This window comes from Carica papaya, chromosome 8 (assembly GCF_054855325.1).
Source record: "Carica papaya isolate Zhongbai chromosome 8, ASM5485532v1, whole genome shotgun sequence".
NCBI lineage: Eukaryota > Viridiplantae > Streptophyta > Magnoliopsida > Brassicales > Caricaceae > Carica > Carica papaya.
In genome coordinates this window covers 12,538,029-12,558,565 of record NC_142316.1, presented here as the reverse complement: position 1 = coordinate 12,558,565, position 20,537 = coordinate 12,538,029, and the positions used below count along the sequence as shown (strand labels likewise).

General features: G+C 35.5%; 1 long non-coding RNA gene and 1 other non-coding gene across 2 annotated transcripts; one reads left to right on the top strand and one right to left on the bottom strand.

Annotated features, from left to right (window-relative positions):
• Positions 1–1,980: 1,980 nt before the first annotated feature.
• LOC148241958 (uncharacterized) lies at positions 1,981–19,827 on the bottom strand. Its single transcript, XR_015814114.1, has 5 exons — positions 19,589–19,827; positions 19,385–19,500; positions 16,960–19,271; positions 16,755–16,886; positions 1,981–2,382 (listed from the first exon to the last, which is right to left on the bottom strand). It is a non-coding gene; the product is annotated as an uncharacterized LOC148241958 (long non-coding RNA).
• On the top strand, positions 7,483–7,590 carry LOC148241959 (small nucleolar RNA R71). The gene has a single exon (XR_015815638.1). It is a non-coding gene; the product is annotated as a small nucleolar RNA R71 (small nucleolar RNA).
• Positions 19,828–20,537: the final 710 nt, after the last annotated feature.

Sequence of the window (20,537 nt, the reverse complement as noted above, 5' to 3'; positions counted from 1 at the left end):
TTAATTAGTATAAGGACATTTGCATAGGAACCTAATCTAGGGCAGTATCCTTGTGACATAGAAAATGTGAGTTTGATTTTTACCCTTCAACTAGTCCTAGACTGAGAATTGAGTGAAGAAAAAAAAATCAGCTAGCATGTGTTGGGTGAGATAGAGCGTAAAACGCACTCACTAACAAAAATATATTTGGGGTAAAAGTGTAAGATGGAGTGTAAGACGCACTCACAATAAAGAGGTAAGGTTAAAAAAAAGCATAATTAATGAATCAAAGGTAAAGACTTAGAGAGGGAACTTACGTATTGAAATTATGCAAATTTTGTTGAGGGATATAAGAGCTAATAGTCTATTTATATTTTGCAATATTCCTTTTGAATTTTTAATTGACTAACAATTTCAAGAAATGAATAAAATTTTAATATTATTAAGCCGAATAGATAAACATGGTGGAAAAGTTTGATTTTAAGTATTTCCTTTTGGTCTTTTGCTTGAGGACAAGCAAAAATTTAAGTTTGGGGATATTTGATGTGCTATATTTTTATCATATTTTTTATGCTCTTATTACTTAGATTTGTAATGGAATGCACTTGGAGTTACAAAATAAAGTTATAAGCAGAATTGTGATACAGGTGCTCTGATGAAGAAAAGAGAAAAAAAATTTAAAAAGAATAAAAGATAACAGGAAGAAATTAGCCCAAACCAGCAACAGCAGCCCAGGCCTAGATATGCAAACTAGCCCAATAACACTCAATAAAACATGTTGTTTTTGAAAATATATATGTAGAAACATAAAGAGGCGAGGGAGGCCTCTAAAAATGAAAAGGACTGATGAGGAAACAAAAAAAAAAAAGAGTTGAAGAGGAAAGAGTCCTCTGAAAAGGAAAAAAAGCTTAAGCAAAAATAAGATCTCTTCTCTTCCTTTTAAATATAAAAAGGGAGTAACAGAGAGGGAGATGGTAGTAGCTAGCAGACGAAAAAAGATAGAAAAAGAAAGAGAAAAAACTTGTAAAGACATAGAAAGAGAGAGAGACGGGAGCTAGAGAGAGAAAGTAGATTTTAAATTTACAAAATTTGCATAAGAGCGTGTGAAGGTGGAGCTTGACAGAGAGTAGATCCCAATAGCAAGTTTGGAGAAACCTGGAGCATCACTGATTAGAAAGTAGGAGAGAAAAGCACAGAGTTTGAAAGGGAGAGAAACTGATCAAGTAATATATTTTTATTTTTATTTTTAATATTTTTTTTGGATAGAAATTCTAAGAAATTTTGGAACTTCAATGTTTGAAATTTTTCTATATATTTATTCTTGAATATCACACGATTATTTTTTTCTCAAATATAATTATTATTGCTCAATCACCACATTTGGCTAAAATTTCTTTACTAGAGTAATTGATGTAGTCTGAATCAAAGATAAGTTTGTTATTAAATTTTTAGCTTTCTTCTAGTTGCAATTTAGCAGTATTATACTTAATTAGGTTGTGAGAATTGGTAAGCTCATAACTTTATTTGTGATTGATAGTTTTAGAGTAATAGAAGTGAAATTTCATCAATTAGAAATATACTGTTAAGGGTTAACTGCAATTTGAACGGGAGTAATATAATCGAATTAACGTGGATTAATTAAATTATCACATATTTAATTGAATCAAATTAATAATTGTTATAAAATGTTAGCAGATGTTAATTGATAGACCTAGGGATTATTGGGAAGGAAATCGAAAGTATAGTAGGATAGCTTGACCATTATAGATTAAATTAAATCGACTACAAAATCAAATGCGAATATACCCAAGATTCAGGTGAAATCAATTACTCTGATGCTTCTCCATTAATAGTTTCTCTAATTTTAAATTATTCTGCTTTGATAAATTATTTTAAACTTTTTTTCATTATAAATTTAATTTCAATTTCGAAATAATAATATAATTTCTAAAATATTGGTATTTGGTACACAATCCTATAGGATGATACTTTATTCATCACTTTACTACTTGAACGATTTCGTGCACCTACGAATTCGCGCATCATATCTCAAGAGAGATTTTATTTTTGAAATATATGGTCGTAGTATATGCCTTGGGCAAGGCTTATGCGAATATCTGAAATCAAACCCCAGATATAACTGTAGCATAAACCTTAGGCAAGGCTTATACGAGTACCTTTAAATCAAACTCCAGGTATTGTCGTGACATATGCCTTGGGCAATGCTCAAGTTGTTGGCATGACCCTTGGGCAAGGCTTATGCCATTACCCCTGAGGACTTGGCATAGAGCCCGGGCACGGCTAGAGTGGTCGATGTAAACCTTGTGCAAAGCATATGAAAACACTTCAGTCTGAAGACTCAGTGGGTCTACGCGTGGTCTCTTTATTGGCGATCTGCAAGCACTGGACAACACAATCCAGTCAGAATAGACAGAACAAGATTACTAACAACTAAATAACTAATATTCATAATAAAAACTAAATGGTTTGCCTCCCATTACTTATTTATTATCCTAGGCTAAACATTTCCTACTTCTATTAGGCGCTTTCTTCAGGAATGCCCAGGGTGAGTTCTTCAACCTATTGTACAGAGAACCCTTCACAGAAGGGTTTCAGCCAATGCCCATTTACTTTAAAAATTTTATGGGTGTCCAAGCTTTAGATCTTGATTATACCAAGAGGAATGTGTTGGTAACAATGAACAGGCCTAACCACTTTGAATGTAGCTTCTCCAGAAATACCTTCAGGCAAGAATCATAAAGCAAGACTTTTTACCCTATTGAGAATTATTTTTTAGAGATCATCCGATCATGGAAAGTTTCATCTTTTCTTTATAGATTCTCGAGTTCTTGCAGCTATAGCTTCTTGTGCTCCTTAAGTTCTTCTAATTTCATGTTCCAACTTTAAACTCCCAATAGGCTTTATGCTCTAATTCAAAAGGAAGGTGACAAGCTTTGCCAAAGACCCGATGATGTGGCAACGTTCTTATGGGAGTTTTGAAAATAGTTCGGTAAGCCCATAAAGTATCATCTAGTCACGGGCTCCAATCCTTCCTATAAGGATTGACAGTTTTTTCAAAGATCGACTTCACTTATATGTTGGAAACTTTTACTTGCCCACTAGTCTGCGGGTGGTATGTAGTGGAGATGTTGTGGATGACATGATATTTCTTAAAGAGAGCTTCCACAATTCGATTGTAAGAGTGTGTCCCCCAACCATTTATTATCACTCGTGGTATCCAAACCTGATGCAAATATGAGTTTTGATAAAGTTCACAATAGTTTTAGTGTCGTCAATTCTAGTAGCTTTGACTTCTACCACTTAGAAAAATAGTCAATCGCAACTAGAATATAAGAGTTGCTGAAAGAGAAGGGGAATGCCCCAATGAAATATATGCCCCACACGTCAAAGATCTCATAAATCAAGATGCGTATCAGTAGCATTTGATCTTTGTTGCCTAAGTTTCCTATCCTTTTGCATTTTTCACATGTTTTTCAATAGACATATGCATCATTAAACATGGAGGGCCAAAACAAGCCATATTCTAACACCTTGCAAGCTATCCGCTTGGAGCCAAAATGTTCCCAGTAAGTATGAGAATGACAGAAGTTTAGAATGGAGGGGACTTTTATTTATGAGACATAATGGTGAGTGATTTGTTCTACATAGTATTTCCACAAATGGGGGTAATCCCACATATAACATTTATCTTATTTCTTGATGCTATCTCTCTTTGCTCTCGACAACTCATCTGGAAGTGTATTGGTGATCAGATAACATACCACATTGTTGATTGTCAAACTGAGAAAAGATGTTCATCTGGGAAATCATCCTTTAGCGACAATGGCTCTTCACTCAATTATAGCTGGTCAACAAAAAGGTTCTCCATACCTTTTTATCCTATATTTCCAAGTCAAATTCTTATAGTAGGAGTATCCACCGAATCAACCTTAGTTTTGCCTCTTTTTCCTTGAGTAAGTACTTCAATGCTGCACAGTTTGAAGACACAATCACCTTAGTTTGAAGTAAGTAAGATTAAAAATTTTCCAATACAAATATGACAACCAAAAGCTCTTTTTTTGTAATTGAGTAATTGACCTAAGCCCTGTCAAGAGTTCTTGAGGCATAATAGATTAGATACAGGTCATTGCTCATTCTTTACCCAAGGACTACACCCATGGCTCGTTTACTTGCATCACACATGTTCTCAAATGAAAGCCCCCAATTTGGTGGTTGTATGATAGGTACTAATACCAGCTTCTCCTTGAGTATATCAAATGCCTCCTTGCAATATGCATCAAATTCGAACATTATTTCCTTTTGCAGCGGTCAATATAAAGGTTGGGTAATCTTGGAGAAGTACTTGATGAATTGCCTATAAAACCCTACATGTCCAAGGAAATATCTCACTTCTCGCACACTTGTGGGGTAAGCTAGGAATTTAATCACATCAACCTTTGCCTTGTCCACCTCTATCCCTTTTGAAGACACATGTCCCAAATTAATTCTTGATCTACCATAAAATTATACTTTTTATAATTCAAGATAAGATTAGACTCAAGACATCATTTTAGCACTTTTGTGACGTTGATGAGGCATTCATTAAATGAGTTACCTTAAATTGTGAAATTATCCATAAAAATCTCTATTATGTGCTTCACAAAATAAAAAAAAATGCTGTCAATGCATCTCTAAAATGTAGCAAGGGCATTGCAAAGGCCAAAGGACATCCTCTTATAGGCGAAGGTGCCAAAGGGACATGTGGAGGTTGTCTTTTCTTGATCTTCAAGTGCAACCAAGATTTGGTAGAAGTTTGAATATCCATCTAAACAGTAGTAATGTATATGGCTAGCTAATTATTTTGGCATATGATCAATTAAGGGACTGGGAAGTGATCTTTTCTAATAGAAACATTCAACTTTCAATAGTATATGCAAACCCTTCAGCCATTCTGCACCCTAGTGGATACCACCAACTCACCATCGTGGTTTTCAACCATTATTATCCTTGTTTTCTTTGTCACCACTTACATCGAACTTACCCATTTGCTGTCTAAAATTGGGTAAATGACCCCGACATTAAGTAGTTTCAAGACTTCCTTCTTCACAACTTCCATCATTGGCAAGTTCAGGTATCTCTATGCTTGTCTGTTTGGTTTGTTGTCGTCCTCTAGTAGTATCTTGTGCATACACATAGCAGGTGATATCCCCTTAATATCAGCAATAGTACATTCAACTACTTTCCTGTGCTCTCGAAGCACCCTGATTAACCTGTCTTCTTCTGTTTTGCTTAACTTATCAAAAATTATTACCGAAAGAGTCTCTCCTTCTCCCAAGTACATATACTTTAGCTACTCGGGTAGTGGTTTTCACTATAGCTTGGGTGCTTATAAAATAGAAGGTGGAAGCTTCATGAGAGAAATAGGGAGATCAATATTTGGTGTATTACTTTTTTACGATTTAAGTGTTTCTAGTCTAAACATTGTCTCTTGCAGATTCCTTTTGGAAGCATAATTTTCCTCTAAAACCCCTTATTTGTCCACATTTAAACCATTAGAAAGTATAATATTTAACTCATCACCATGGCATAAGTCTAAGCATTTCTAATTTATAGATCAATGACATCCACACCATACACACAAGATAAATCACAAGGGTACTTAATGGCATCATAAACATTAAATTTTACAATCTCTCCATCATATTCCATAATGAGGGTATCATTTTATATGTATTTGTCTTGGCCATGCTAACGAAAGGCCTACCTAGAGAAAGATGAAATGCGTTAGAGATTTGTCCTGTTATATGTCTAACATATAGAAGTCAGCAGGGAAAATAAGATTGTCTACTTGGACCAGTACATCTTCTAGAACTCTTTCAAGTTAGACAACTAACCTATTAGCTAATTCAATGATGACACTAGTTTCCTTTAGTGGGTAGTATTCAGTTTTGAATAAATAGACAATAACATCAAATTTATTGAAGCTCTTAAATCACACATAGCCTTCTTTATCTTAAGGTCCCTATTCTATAAGAGATAGTAAACATACATTCGTCCTTGCACTTGGGGGGGTAAATTTCTCTGAATTATAACCGAGACATTCTCCCCCATGCTAACCTTTTCATTATAGCTCAACTTCTTTTTATTGGTGTACAATGTTTTTAGATATTTGACATAGTGAGATACTTGTTTGATTGCATCAAGTAAAGGGATATTTAACTTAACTTTACAAAAGATTTTCAGGATTTCTTTGTCCTTCTTTTCTTTCTTTGATTTAGCAAACCTTTTCGGAAGGGTGGACTAACTGTGAATGCTTTCGACTGATCAGAATTTGGTTTTGTTTCATCTACCTTGTCCTCAACTACAGCTTCTGACTCTGTGCCTTTATGTAAGCCTTACCTAAGGCCTACCAGACGTGGATTTTTCAGTAGCTCTTTATCACTTCGTAGTGTGACAACACTCACACTGGGCCTTAGATTTACCTTTGTTTGAGAAGGCTATTTATCTATGATTTCAGCTTACTCATAAACATTGCCAGTTGGCTCACTAGGGTTTCCCAATTATGAATGCTTGCTCTCGTCTCTTGTTGGAACTATTGAGTGCTAGTAGCAAGAGATTTAATTGTCTCTTTGAGAGACAACTTATTTTTGAGGGTGTTGGTTGTTGTTGCGAAGGTGGCCTTGGCTGGTACTGTTGGAAGTTTTGTTGTCTCAACCTATAATTGAAGTTGGGATGATCCCTCCATCCTGGGGTGTATGTGTTGGAGAAAGGGTCATAACTTCTTTGTAGTTGGTTTGGGACCCCTCCTATGGATTGACATGCTATAGAATGTCCAGAATGTGCATAGATTCAACAAACTCTCATTTGTTGAGTGTTTCTTACATCCAAGTTTTCCATTAAAATGGTTAGTTAAGAAATATGAGATTTGAGAAAATATATACTTACCTTGTTCACCATTATTGGGGTGTCCCATGTGGTTCCAAATTACTGTGAGGTGGCTGCTATGATCGCTATTAATTCTCTGGGTTCTCATGGTGTGTTGTTCATTATGGCACAACCATTAGCTGCACCCAACATTCTTCTTTCTAAGGGAAGCAGCCCTTCATAAAAATAGTGAATAAGGGACTGTTTTGATATATCGTGTTGTGGGCAACTCGCACACAACTTACTTGCTCCGGCTCATTTCTTTGAAAAGATTCTTCAAATAAACCCTGCACATGAGAATTAACAACATTAACACTCTTTTTATCAATCTTCTTAAATAAAGAATCAATTTTTGCATTAAGAGCAGTTAAAGCATCAATCTCATATAATCTAGCATTTTTATTAGGTTGAAGTCTTTCTGTTAGCCATTGATAGTTATTCATGGCTATTTCTTCCAATAGTTCAAAAGCATCATCCGTAGACTTTCCCATCAAAGCACCTCTAACAGCTGCATTGATTGTGATCCTAGTTTGTTGGTTCAATCCATTGTAAAAGGTTTGGACCAATAACCACTTAGGCAACCCATGATGAGGACATCTTCTAATCAACTCCTTTAAATCGCTACCATGCCTCATATAATGTCTCTCAATCCATTTGATAAAAACTTGCGATATCATTTCTCATCTTTGCCATCTTAACTGGTGGAAAAACTTTAGCGAAAAATTTTTGAGCTAGGTCTTCCCATCTAGTAACTCTACCTCTAGGAAGAGAATGTGACAAATTCTTATCTTTATCTCTTAAAGAAAAAGGAAGAAGTTTAAGTTTAGTTGCATAATTAGAAACACCATTTTGTTTAAAAGTATCACAAATTTCTAAAAAATTAAAGAGATGTGCATTAGGACCATCAGTTGGTAAACCTCCAAATTAAATTGAGGTTTGGATCATCTGAATAATGGCAAGTTTAATCTCTAAGTTGTTAGCATTGACACTTGGTCGAACTATGCTGGATAAAGCTCCTAAAAGTGAAGGAGTAGTAAAGTCACTAAGTGCTCTCCCATTATTCTTGTTCAAAACATCCCCTGCTTGTCTAATTTTTTCGTGTTCAGCCATCTCAACTCTTGTTTGTCTTTCTGTTGCTAAACGTTCCCTTTTCTCACGATTCAATTGTCACAAGTCTTTTCGATTTCTACATTTATAGGAAGTAGTTCTGCATTGTTCAATCGACTCATATATCTACTGAAACTAGAAAAAGAAATAACATAATTTGCTCACAAAAAAATAATACATAAAAATAAAATAAAATAAATGAACAAAACAAAATAAAATAAAATAAATCACTTAAATTTAAAATAGTAATAAATAGAAATAAAAATAAATTTAATTCAAATGAAATAAAATAAGAAAAATAAAAACTAAAAATGCAAGTAAACTAAAAACAAAAAATAAAAAATATATAAATAATTAAAATAAAAAAATTTAAATTTAAATTAAAAATAAAAAAAGTAAATTTTAGATTAATAATTGAACCCTTAGTATTCCTGTAATGGCACTAAAAATTTGATGATCGAATTTGCAAGGCGCCAAAACACATAAAGTCTCCATACCCCGTCCGATATGAGAGACCACGTTCTCGGGAGGGTTCCCTATGGACCCGGTCCGTCCACCATCTCCTAGGATATCTAGTTAGGCTGTCGATATTATCCATTTATCAATTCATATACCTTTTTTCATTTTTCTTAATCTCAATTATCCAATCAAACATAAACACGTAAACTAGTAATGGACATCAAACAAGGCAACACAACATCGGGTTCACAATAATTCAAATCATAATAAATGAAACCGTGATTCATGCATACGAAACTATAAAATAAACACATCAGGCACCATACTGCATTCAAAATTGTAAAATAAATCAAACAACACCTGACCGAAAAATACATCAGATTCGGGCTCCATTAGCAACCTTAATTAATTATACATATCTATTAATTCATAACATACCATTTTATCATTTATTAAGCTTTAATGTCGTAATAGAAAATAGGGTGAGAGATCCTTACTTGTTTCAGAGTCTGAAATCGGGTTCTCACTGCACCTACGGGCAGTCCCTAGATTCTCTGAATTTTTTCTTCGAAAACTGAAACACACTTTTGGTACCTGCACATGTCCCCAAAAAACCCCAAATCAGACCCAAGGCCTTTTCTGCCAATTTTAAAATTCCGGCACGGCGGCTCCGCCGTGCTCCGGTGACGGCATCGCCGCCCATGGCGGCGATCTACCTCGGGTTGAACGTTTTCGACCGAATTCGGCCAAACTTGCATTGATTCCTGTGATAAAACACCCCTAGGGCCCTCGGTGGGCCAAAAAATTACAGAAAACCGAGACTTACCGGTGGTGGAGCTCTCGGTTGCGGCGGCTCCTCCGGCACGAGTCACGATTTGGTGTTTTGCTCCGATCAACCTGTAGAGAAAAGGAAGGTGGTCACAGTGGTATAAAATTTACATCAAACGAGAACCGGGAAGAGCCTCATCGGAGGTAAAAACTGAGAAAACCCGTGGCGGCGCCGTTGGACTTCGACGGTATTTTTCGGCCAATTGGCCGGTGGTTTGGCTCTGATTTGGCCACAAAGAGGTTCAGCATCGAAAAATGAGCCAAGGGGAGAAATTTTACCTCGTTTGGTGGCCGAAAAATCCTCCGGTGCAGCGGCGGGTGGCGGCGACCGGTTCCTTCAATGGCTGAGTTGTCTTCTCCGGCGAGGGTTCTGGTGGCTAGGGTTTGGGGTTGGGTGTGGATGCGATTATTTATAACATTTTCCTTTTAATCTGAGCCGTCCATCATGATTTAATCTGGGCCATCCGATCGCGATTAAATTAGATATAAATCTGGACCGTCCATCGTGATGCGATCTGGACCATCCGTGCGTGATCAAATCTAGAAACCGATCACGAGTGCATTTAAATAATGATTTGCAATGGAATATATATTATAAATCCCTTACAGAATAAAATTTGAGTTCCAAATTTTACATCAATGAGACCATATTTGGCAAAACATAATATACAAAAATAAACTCATCAGAGTGTGAAACAAATTATGCACTCCTAACATTTTAGGGATCCACGAGATCATCAAAGACTTCAATGGACAAATCAGCAAGCGGGTCCTCACTATCATCCTCATCATCTAAGGGGGGCATGGAAAGGAGTGAATTCTATAAACTGTAAGGAAAATAATATTTAAACAATATTACTAAGATTTTAAAGGTAAATAAACTTTAAGGAATATACCATTAACCGCTTATTGTCAAAATTCGTCACATGGTGGTTCATTTCGATGATAAAGAAAAAAAATTTATTTACTTAAAAAATTGTTAACATAAAAAAATATATTAATCATGCATAAAATAGAGAAAATTAAATAAATATGAAATGTCTTTATAACTTTTCATTTTCATCTATTCTTCACAGGAAATCGTTTCGACCTATATCTACTGGGGGAAATATGGATTTCCAACTACCATTATGGAATGAAAAATTCAATTCAATTCATGTTAGCACATTTACTAAATCACAACACATTTATGACTTGCCAAACCATGACACGTTTTATGACCACGGCCGTACCAATCACAATAGTCCCACATGTAAACTATAGTCACAACTGTACTTCACCACAGTGATCCCTACAATCATATCGCGTATTCACTCTCATAAGAGAGTATGTTGTCATCAACATGGAGTGGTCCTCTCACATCTTTTTAGACCAGATAGGGGAAAAACAGAATCTCTCGGTGATAATAGCCTAATGGATTTGACCATTTAAATATCAAGTAATATACATTCTGGTGTTTGACCTTCATATCCATTTTCATAATATTTCATGTGTCTTAATGCAAACATCATGATATCTCATGCCTTATTTATATTTCATATCATTCCACAAATAAATTTACATCTCAAATCTCCTAAAAGCATGCCATTCTATTTCATATTAATCATGCAATATATATGAAGTTATTTTTTCTAGAAATTCTCTATAGAATGTACGTAAAAATACCAAAAATTTCCTTACCAAAAGGTTGAAGAGTTTCCTATGTTTTTATTTCTTCTTTCGTTCCTTTTCCCTCTAAGCCTTCTCCTAGCTCTTTCTCTCTCTAGAATTTCTTTAGCAAGTGAAATGAAGAAGAAGTTTGAAGAAATGGTGGGGAAGGGGCCTTATTTATAGAGAAAAAAGGTCGTTGGATTTTGCCAAGTGGTGCAAATCCATGAGGAGAGAGAGAGGGAAAGATTGATCAATGCGACGCGATAACCGATGGATGTGACTAATAGACAGCTGATAAGATGATGGCGACGTGAAAACTTAGCACAAAGTTTAGGGGCACGCAAGCCAAGGGACAGTGCATGCCTCCCAAAAGGCGGCGCTCGCCCTCAAGGGATAACTTGCATAAGTGTGTTAACAAGCTCGCATAGTGTGATGCACGCGCAGACCGTGCACCTTGCGCCCCACGTGGATGGGACGTTTGAACAGGCGCGCATCCAGTTGGCCACGTGCGTGCATGTGCACGACACACAGGGCACAAGGCCCACGCGGGCGGGGAAAATGTTTCTACAGTTTTCTCAATTTTTCTTGAGAATTAAAAATTAGAAATAACAATTACATAAATAAATAGATAAATAAAATTTAAATAAAACCCAAAATTTATAAAGAAATTTAATACATCAAATTTAAATAGTTAACGGCCTTATAGCCCAAATAAATGAGTTTTTACATGACCATAATTAATCATGAAGTTGATAGGGTGTTACAATAATGGTGCTTAAATTCATGGGAATCATATACTTGCTAGATTCACTCATCATCTGTTGAACAATCAAATGATTAACCTTTTTAGATGGATGAAATGGATCCCAAAATGCATACTCATCTTAGTTTTCACATATGTTTGATGCCATAATGCAAAATTTAGTCCATTATAATGTCCTTGTCCATAGCAAACTACCTTTGATTTTGAATCCTAACCATAATCATATTAGATCTAATTTTTATCTATATATCACTGATTATCCTTGTTTATATGCACCATCAAATTCAATAACTTACGAAATGCTTGAGGATTAGTAATGAAAAAATTATGCATCTCTTGTCATTAACAGCAATGAAGATATCCTAACCCAATTCAGTGTTGACACTTTTTAGCATTTTTATAAGTTGTTGATTATACAAGCTTGCAACTTGTTGTAATTCAGCTGCACACTTGCCACCTTTGCTGCGCGTAACCAATTCTGCTTTAAAATACCCCAATAAAACTCGTTACCACAATGTGTGTGTCTTTAATGAGAGTTTGTAGTATTATTAGTTGTGTTATCATTAATGTATTGACACTGCCTAGTTATTGAAATGTATGATTTCTGTTTTAAAAAAATTATGTAAATGATTCTTTTAACATGTAGTGATTGTTCCTGTCATAATTTATCATCTCAAACAAACTATTGTGTTTGAGTAGTTCCATGTATCCATGCTAAGTAAGTACAACCCGAACCCCTCTCATGTCTTGGCTCATGAACCACTTCCACTCTAAGAGGACTTATCTTATGACGAAGTACCAGTTGGTATCACGGACAGAAAGAGCAGAATACTCCGCAACCGGAAAATATCATTTGTAAAGGTAGTGTGGTAGAACCACTCACCAAGGGAGGCTACCTGGGAGCTAGAATCAGACTTTATAGCCCAGTATCCCCATTTGTTCGACCAAGAGTAAGAAGCAAATTTGGGAGACCAAATTTCTTAATGGGGGAGAGTTGTAACACCCAAACCTTTTATTATTATTTTTTATTGGAATTATTTTGGTTTATTTCATTTTAATAATTAATTTATTTTGTAATAATATGTTTTAATTTAATTTAATTTAATTTAAAAGAAATAAAAATAATAATAATGATAAAATGGGTCAAAATTATTTTTGGGATTTAATTGAAATTAATTTTGAGAAAAAGGGATAAAAATTTGGATTTTGGAGGTGTTTTTGAAAGGAAAATCAAAAATCGGAGGTCAAAACGCAATTTAAAAAATTGCGCCACGTCAACAGCCACGTCAGCAGCCTGGTCAGCAGTCCTGGCCAACCAGGACACACCGCGTGGGAGAGAAGCTGACGCGGGAAGCCACGCAGAACGGAGACACGTGGGCGATCCGCGTGCGCACGATCGGACGACCAAGATCAGTTCCCGCACGCACGGACAGCCCAGATCAAAAGCGTGCATGGACGGCCCAGATCTCACGCGTGCGGACGGCCCAGATTTGATCACGCACGGATGGCCCAGATTGCATCGCGATGGACAGTCCAGATTTATTTCTAATTTAACCGTAATCGGACGGTCCATATTAAATTGTGATGAACGACTCAGATTAAAAGGGAAATGTTATAAATAATCGCATTCACACCCAACCCCAAACCTTAGCCGCCAGAACCCTCGACGGAGAAGACAACCCAGCCACCGGAGGAACCGGCTACCGCCACCCGCCGCCACACCGAAGGATTTTCTTGCCGCCAAACGAGGTAAAATTTCTCACATTGGCTCGTTTTTCGATGTTGAACCTCCCTGTGGCCAAATCAGAGCCAAACCACCGGCCAATTGGCTGGAAAACACCGCCGAAATCCAGCAGCACTGCCACAGATTTTCTCAATTTTTGCCTCCGATGAGGCCCTTTTCGGTTCCCGTTCGATGTAATTTTTATACCACTGTGACCACCGTCCTTTTCTCTACAGGTTGACCAGAGCAAAACACCAAATCGCGACTCGCACCGGAGGAGCCGCCGCACCCGAGAGCTCCACTGCCGGTAAGTCTCGGTTTTCTGTAATTTTTTGGCCCACCGAGAGCCCTAGGGGTGTTTTATCACAGGAACCAAAGCAAGTTTGGTCAAATCTGGCCAAAAACGACCAAAAATGGCCAACCTGAGGCAGATCGCCATCGTGAACGACGGCGCCGTCACCGGAGCACGATGGAGCCGCCGTGCCAGAATTTTGAAATTGGCCGAAAAGGCCCTGGGTCTGATTTGGGGTTTTTTGGGGACATGTGCAAGTACCGGAAGTGTGTTTCAGTTTCCGAGGAAAAAATTCAGGGAATCTAGGAACTGCTCGTAGGCACAATGAGAAGATGATTTCAGACTCTGAAACAAGTAAGGATCTCTCACCCTATTTTCTATTACGGCATTAAAGCTTAATAAGTGATAAAATGGTATGTTATGAATTAATAGATACGTATAATTAATTAAGATTTCTAATGGAGCCCGAATCTGATGTATTTTTCGGTCAGGTGTTGTTTGATTTATTTTACAGTTTTGAATGCAGTATGGTACCTGATGTGTTTATTCTATGGTTTCGTACGCATGAATCATGGTTTCATTTATTATGGTTTGAATTATTGTGAACCCGATGTTGTGTTGCCTTATTTGGTGTCCATTACTGGTTTACGTGTTTATGTTTAATTGGATAATTGAGATTAAGAAAAATGAAAAAAAGTATGTGAATTGATAAATGGATAATGTCGACAGCCTAACTAGATATCCTGGGACATGGTGGACGGACCGGGTCCATAGGAAACCCTACCAGGAGCATGGTCTCTCATATCAGACGGGGTATGGAGACTTTATGTGTTTTGGCGCCTATACCGAACGGGTATGGGGACGGCCCGTTTCACCCTTATACCGGACGGGGTATTGAGGTTTATGATTTTGGCACCCATACCGGTCAAAGTATGGGGACAGCCCTGGAATTAAGTTATTAATGTGAATAGTTCACTTGTAGCGGGGACCCCCTATGGATCCCCATGGATACTAGTAGGCTGATAAAAGAGGAAATTTGTTGCCTGATAATTGAAATACAAAAATATGATATGTGTTATGTTACAGAGTGTGCATGATCTTATGATATTTATGATGTTATTGTTTCTCATAAGTTGTTTTCATGAATCTCACCGAGGTTAGTGGACAGTAAAAGTTTTTATTATTGATAAATGAGTTTATTATAAATTATGCTCCATTGGTCGGTTTTGTTTTCTACCAACCTTTACTTTTGTGACAGTGAGATAGTGTGATGTCTTTACTGTGGTAGTGTAGCCCATTCCTTACTTAACCATTTCAGATAAGGAATACTTGGTTCCCGAGCCCGTCTCGCAGGAAGACGGCTAGTAGATGTCTAAAGATTTCATAGTTTTATTTATAACATTCGTCTCTAATATTTACTTTATTTAGTTTATTCTTTCATACGTTTAGTACGTTTGGATTATTGTGTAAGGGATATTAATCAAAAATTTTATTCCGCTTCCGTATTTAGAGTTTTTCTTATATATACATTTCTCTTTAAAATTCCGGGGCCGTTACATGGGATGTCACTATTATTGTCTTAGATTCTAAGCTCTAATTATGTTTTGGGATATATATACTCATACTTTGTATTTCTTTTAATAATATACACTATTTTATATGTTGGGAGTGGGAGTTTTGTTTCTTGTATTTAGAAATGTCTTTAAAAATTGGAAGAGTGATGTTATAAGTTGTTTTGCTGCAATCAATTAACGAATATTGCTCAATTCTTAATTATTTGTACTAATATTTACTACATGTTCATAGTATTTTTGGCAGTATTTTTCATTATTTTTTATTACTTTTTATTATTTATGATTATGCATCACCATATGTTGACTGTCAATACATACGCTATAACTAGTAGCTAAAGCTAATACCACAACAATTTGTTAAAGCTAAAGATAATAACAAATGATAATTAAAAAAATGTAGGAAGCAATAATCGACATATATTAAATAATAGTTAAAAATGATAACTAATAATTATATATCTAGTAATGTTGATACTCTAAAATAAGTAGATCAAATTTAGATTGAAATTTTATAGATTATAAGAAATTTCTTGCTCATAAAGTCTCAGTATCCCATTCTAAATAGAAAAGAAGACTATAGTTACATGACATGAAAGATAGAAAATTAGATTTTAGATTTATTATCAGTCCATGGTTAGACTCTGTTACAAAGTTTAAGTCTTTTTTTTTTAATATGTTACTACTACAATTAAGAGAATCTAACTATTTTGAAATATTTCTTCTATCCAAAATATAATAAATTTGTTGATACAAAATTCAATTTGATCACTTAAAACTCAAACAATACACCATTAAACTTAATTGTACGTCTCACTGAATTAATTATTATAGGCCGATTATAACCCATAATATATTTATAAAGTAAAAATTCTATATCCTCAATGAGATAAAGATATAACTGAATCATGTTTGTTTAGCCTAATTTTTCTTTAAAACCATATTTGCAGCAAATAAATTCTACAAATTCATTTTACAAACTCATAATTTTATCTATATTAATCTAACAATAAAATTTATAGATTCTGTAACAAATTTTAGGATTTAATTTTTCAAAACGTAGCACAAAAACCTCCAGAAACCTCAAATCACCATCATTTACATCATGCCTTAATGGCAAACCAATCAATGTGATGCAAAAAATTCCTTGTGAAAATTTTTCAAATTCAAGATTTTTCCAAACAATTGTTTAGGAAGTTACAACATATAGTATTTTGTATGCCATGGTCTAGAAACAATTGTTTATATAATGTTGGTGTAAGATAGACTAAAAGGGAGAGAAGTAAAGTTGATATAGGGATATTTGCTATGTACGCATTTGACTGTGAAATAATGTAATGGTCAATACAATATAATTAGAAATTATTAATTTATTACAAATTAATTAAATACATTACTAACTAAAGGTTACACACAGTTTAAACACAGAGATTAACGAGGAAATAGAAAGATAGGAACCTGCAAGTTGATAAGGGACATTGTAGTGACAATCGGAGGAGTGGAAGTAAAGAGGCTTGAATCTTGCCCGCGGAGAAAATGGGAGTCTCCCCCATTCAAACTCAAGGTGGAATTAAGTACCTTCAATTTCCACTGACAAACAAAAAATCAATCAAAATCAAAATATTGATAAACATATATATATGTTGAGAGAGAGAGAGAGAACCTCATAAATGGTTGTCATTTTAAAGAGAGTGGAATGTCTTTGCTGCTCTGTATCCAGCCTCATGCAGTCTCCTCTGCTATAAGAGCATTGAGTCCCAAGCCTACGCGTAAGACTCAAAAATCAATCAAGCTCGTGTTACAGTGCTTGGCAGCTGTAGATACTCTAGCCCTAATATATAAAGAAGAAATCAGGATTAAATGTGGGATTCTCGCTTAATGAACATTCTCAAGCTTTGTTTGAGTTGCTGTGATAAGTCCCAGTCAAAATCAATAAGATAAATGGTGTTTAATTTCTATTTTGGGCTAGAATTACCACAAATATTTGCTGCCAAAAGTCCTCCCTTTTATTCAGAATCTGGGAAGCTTAAATAGAGAAAATTACAATAGCTTTTCCTACTATTCAGGAGCACATCTGATAGTTGCGATACAATAGCAATTCTAACGTTAAAAGCTTAACATAAAATAAAAAAGAGAAAGATAACTTGACCAGGTCTTGCGAAGTTACAACTTGGTTGATTTCTCATGTTTTTCTGAGCTGTTGAGGCCAAAATACCTGGGATTCTTTTGTCACATTTCCTTTCCTTGATCTGCGGCATTTGGTTCTATCATTGCCTTCCCCTTTTTAGAACCTTGTCCTCAAGGTTCAAGTACTCTTGTCTCTCCGTTCAGCCAGGCTTTGCAGGTTTGACATCCTATTCCTCTTCATCAACTTTTAGAAGTAATAGTTGAGATCAACGACATCTGTGGCCGAAGGTAAACTTTTCGTCATAGTGGAAGCACATACCTTATGCTCGCCGAAGCATAGATACCCCGAAGTGTAAGGGGAGGGAGAAACAGATATCCCAAAGGGTAAGGGGAACAGATACCCCTCAGAGATAAAAAGCCTAACAAGACACTTGATGCAATATGTATGTCAATACAGATACACTTCAGACCATATAGGTTTCAATCTACTTTTTTTTTTGTTTTCTTTTTACTTTTGCTATTACAGACTACATATTACATATATTATATGCAAATTCATTGTGTCTGTAATTCACATAGCATGCTTGAAAACCAGAACAATTTGACTCATTTGAACACAAAGACATACAAAACAAACAAAATACTAATCAGATTAAATTTTGGAACCACTGGATTTGAACTAAGTGGCGAAATTCGGTGGAGAAAGAGGAAAGATTCTTGGCACAAAAAACGAGGGACGAAAATTTCCTCCAACGGTGATGGAGGCATACCGCCCAAGGCAGTGACAGTGCCCGGCCGGTGCGCTGGAGGCTAGCCTACAGGCACACAGGCCTACTGTTGCACGCACAGGGCTTGGGCGTACTGGGCGCTGCACGCGTAGGCGTACTGGGCGCTGCACACGTAGGCTTACTGTGTGCTGGCCCCAAGCGCACAGGGCTCGTCCGCACAGGCCTGCTGCGCGAACACCGCGTGCACAGTGTGCAGCACCAGTCCATGCGTGAAGTGACGTGCAGACGGTCCTCCTGCGTTCGATAAGACGCGCGCACAGGTCCTAACCCCGCACCGTGCGCGTGGAGGGGACATGCACAATGTGCACATGCGCGCTGTGCACACGCCCTGTGACTACTGTGCACTCATGCACACGCGCACAGTGCCCAGCACCCATGCGGGCAAATTGCTTTTTTGCGGTATTTTTCACGTGCGCATGTTTTCTCTCGTTTTACCATTTTCTAATTTTTTCTAAATTTTTTCCTTTAAAATAAAATGAAATAATTTAAAATATTTTAAAATAAAATAAAAGAAAAATAATAAATAATAAATAATTAAAACTAAAAATAGATCAAAATTATGAATCTCAGTAAATATTAAACAGTATAAATTAATTTAAGTTTAAGGCAGTCAAAAGTACAAATAAATAAAATTTTTAAATCATTTTAGTACAGAAATAGAGAGAATGTTACAATATAGATCATATATATTTGTATGTCCAATAGAGTCCATTTCATCTAATTTTTACATACATGACTAGAAAAGTTAATAATATACATATGTATTATCCAGATCCCATTTGACTAATTCTCGTACTGAATAATCTATTATAAATAAAAGTTGATATATATATATATATATATATGCATATATTAGACAAGGAAAACATACCATGATGATGTCATCTCTAGCAAAGAGAGCAACAATATCAGCACAAGAGACGGTGAGCGGGCATTCCTTTTCTTGGGCATCTTTGATTGTTTTAACATACTTGAAGTTTCTCATGCCAAAGCTTCTTCCAGATTCCTGCTCTGATTCTATCCCATTCATTGTCTCCAACAATAAGGATGCATCGCATGACTACACATCAAAATATTCATACATAATCTAATATATATATGTATTTATATTTATATATATAAATATCTGTAGATCTGTACGTTAACTACTCAATCGTGGAATAGATTTCTGACCCAAGAAACAACAGTATTTCCATGTTTATAATAAAGCTTTACGACTTCTTGTTTGATGATCTCCTAAGTTCTTGGACAATTCTCTGCGTAATAATTCAACTCCAGATCACTTTTACCTGCACAATCACAAACTGAAGATTGATCTACACGCATATATATATATATATATATATATATATCATAGAATGATATATGAGTATGTACCAATATGAAAGTGGAAGATCAATTGTAATAACAGAAAGATGAAGGTAATGCAACAATGGCGGTTTTGGGTGGCCATATGTTTAAGCTTCTTCTTAAGCTTAAATTATTTTTTGTGGGTATGATTCAATTAAGGCAATAAGACAAAGTTTATATAGGGGAAGGGAATGGTATTTTCAAATTCAATTTCTTCCCACTACAACTCACTTTCTTTAACATTTCAAAATTTCCCAGCCACGACAATTGCCCCACTTCAATCCGCTTCATATTTCTCCAATACTATCTATTTATATAAGTTATAATTTTGATATATATTACCACTATATATATATATATATACACATATATCATATATAACAAGGATAATGGACCCATTACCATGTCATCGCTTTTCCATCTTAATAAGTGAGTTGTCCATAAAATAATAATTTAGCAGAAAACTAATGAAATATTCGTTAGAGGACGAATATAGAGTTGGTTGTTTAGACTTTCTTACTAGTTGATTGGTGGGTTATGCAATTATTGAAATTAATAAATGAAGGTTAATACTCTTAAGTCAATTGGGTTACAATTGTGATTTAGACATTTGCTCTACTTAATTTTTTAGAGTTCCCGTGATAGTGTGTATGATTTTATCAATAATGCTATCGTCCAATCCTTATAGACCTAGATAATTAATATATATACTAAGAGGACAAGTTTTTGGTAAATTAATAGCTTTTTTTTGTTATTTTATATTGTAGTTTAATATATTATAAAAACTCACTAAACACGTAAAAGTCATAATATAGTAGCAAAATTTATAAAATGTATAGTAACACGACACCTAAAGTTTGATAATCAAGAAGCTAGAAAGCAAGACCATTCTTTTTATAGTTGATAATCAATTAGCTCTAATCCCTTATTATCTATCTCGATTATAGTTGAATAGTCAACATATTTTTATTTAATT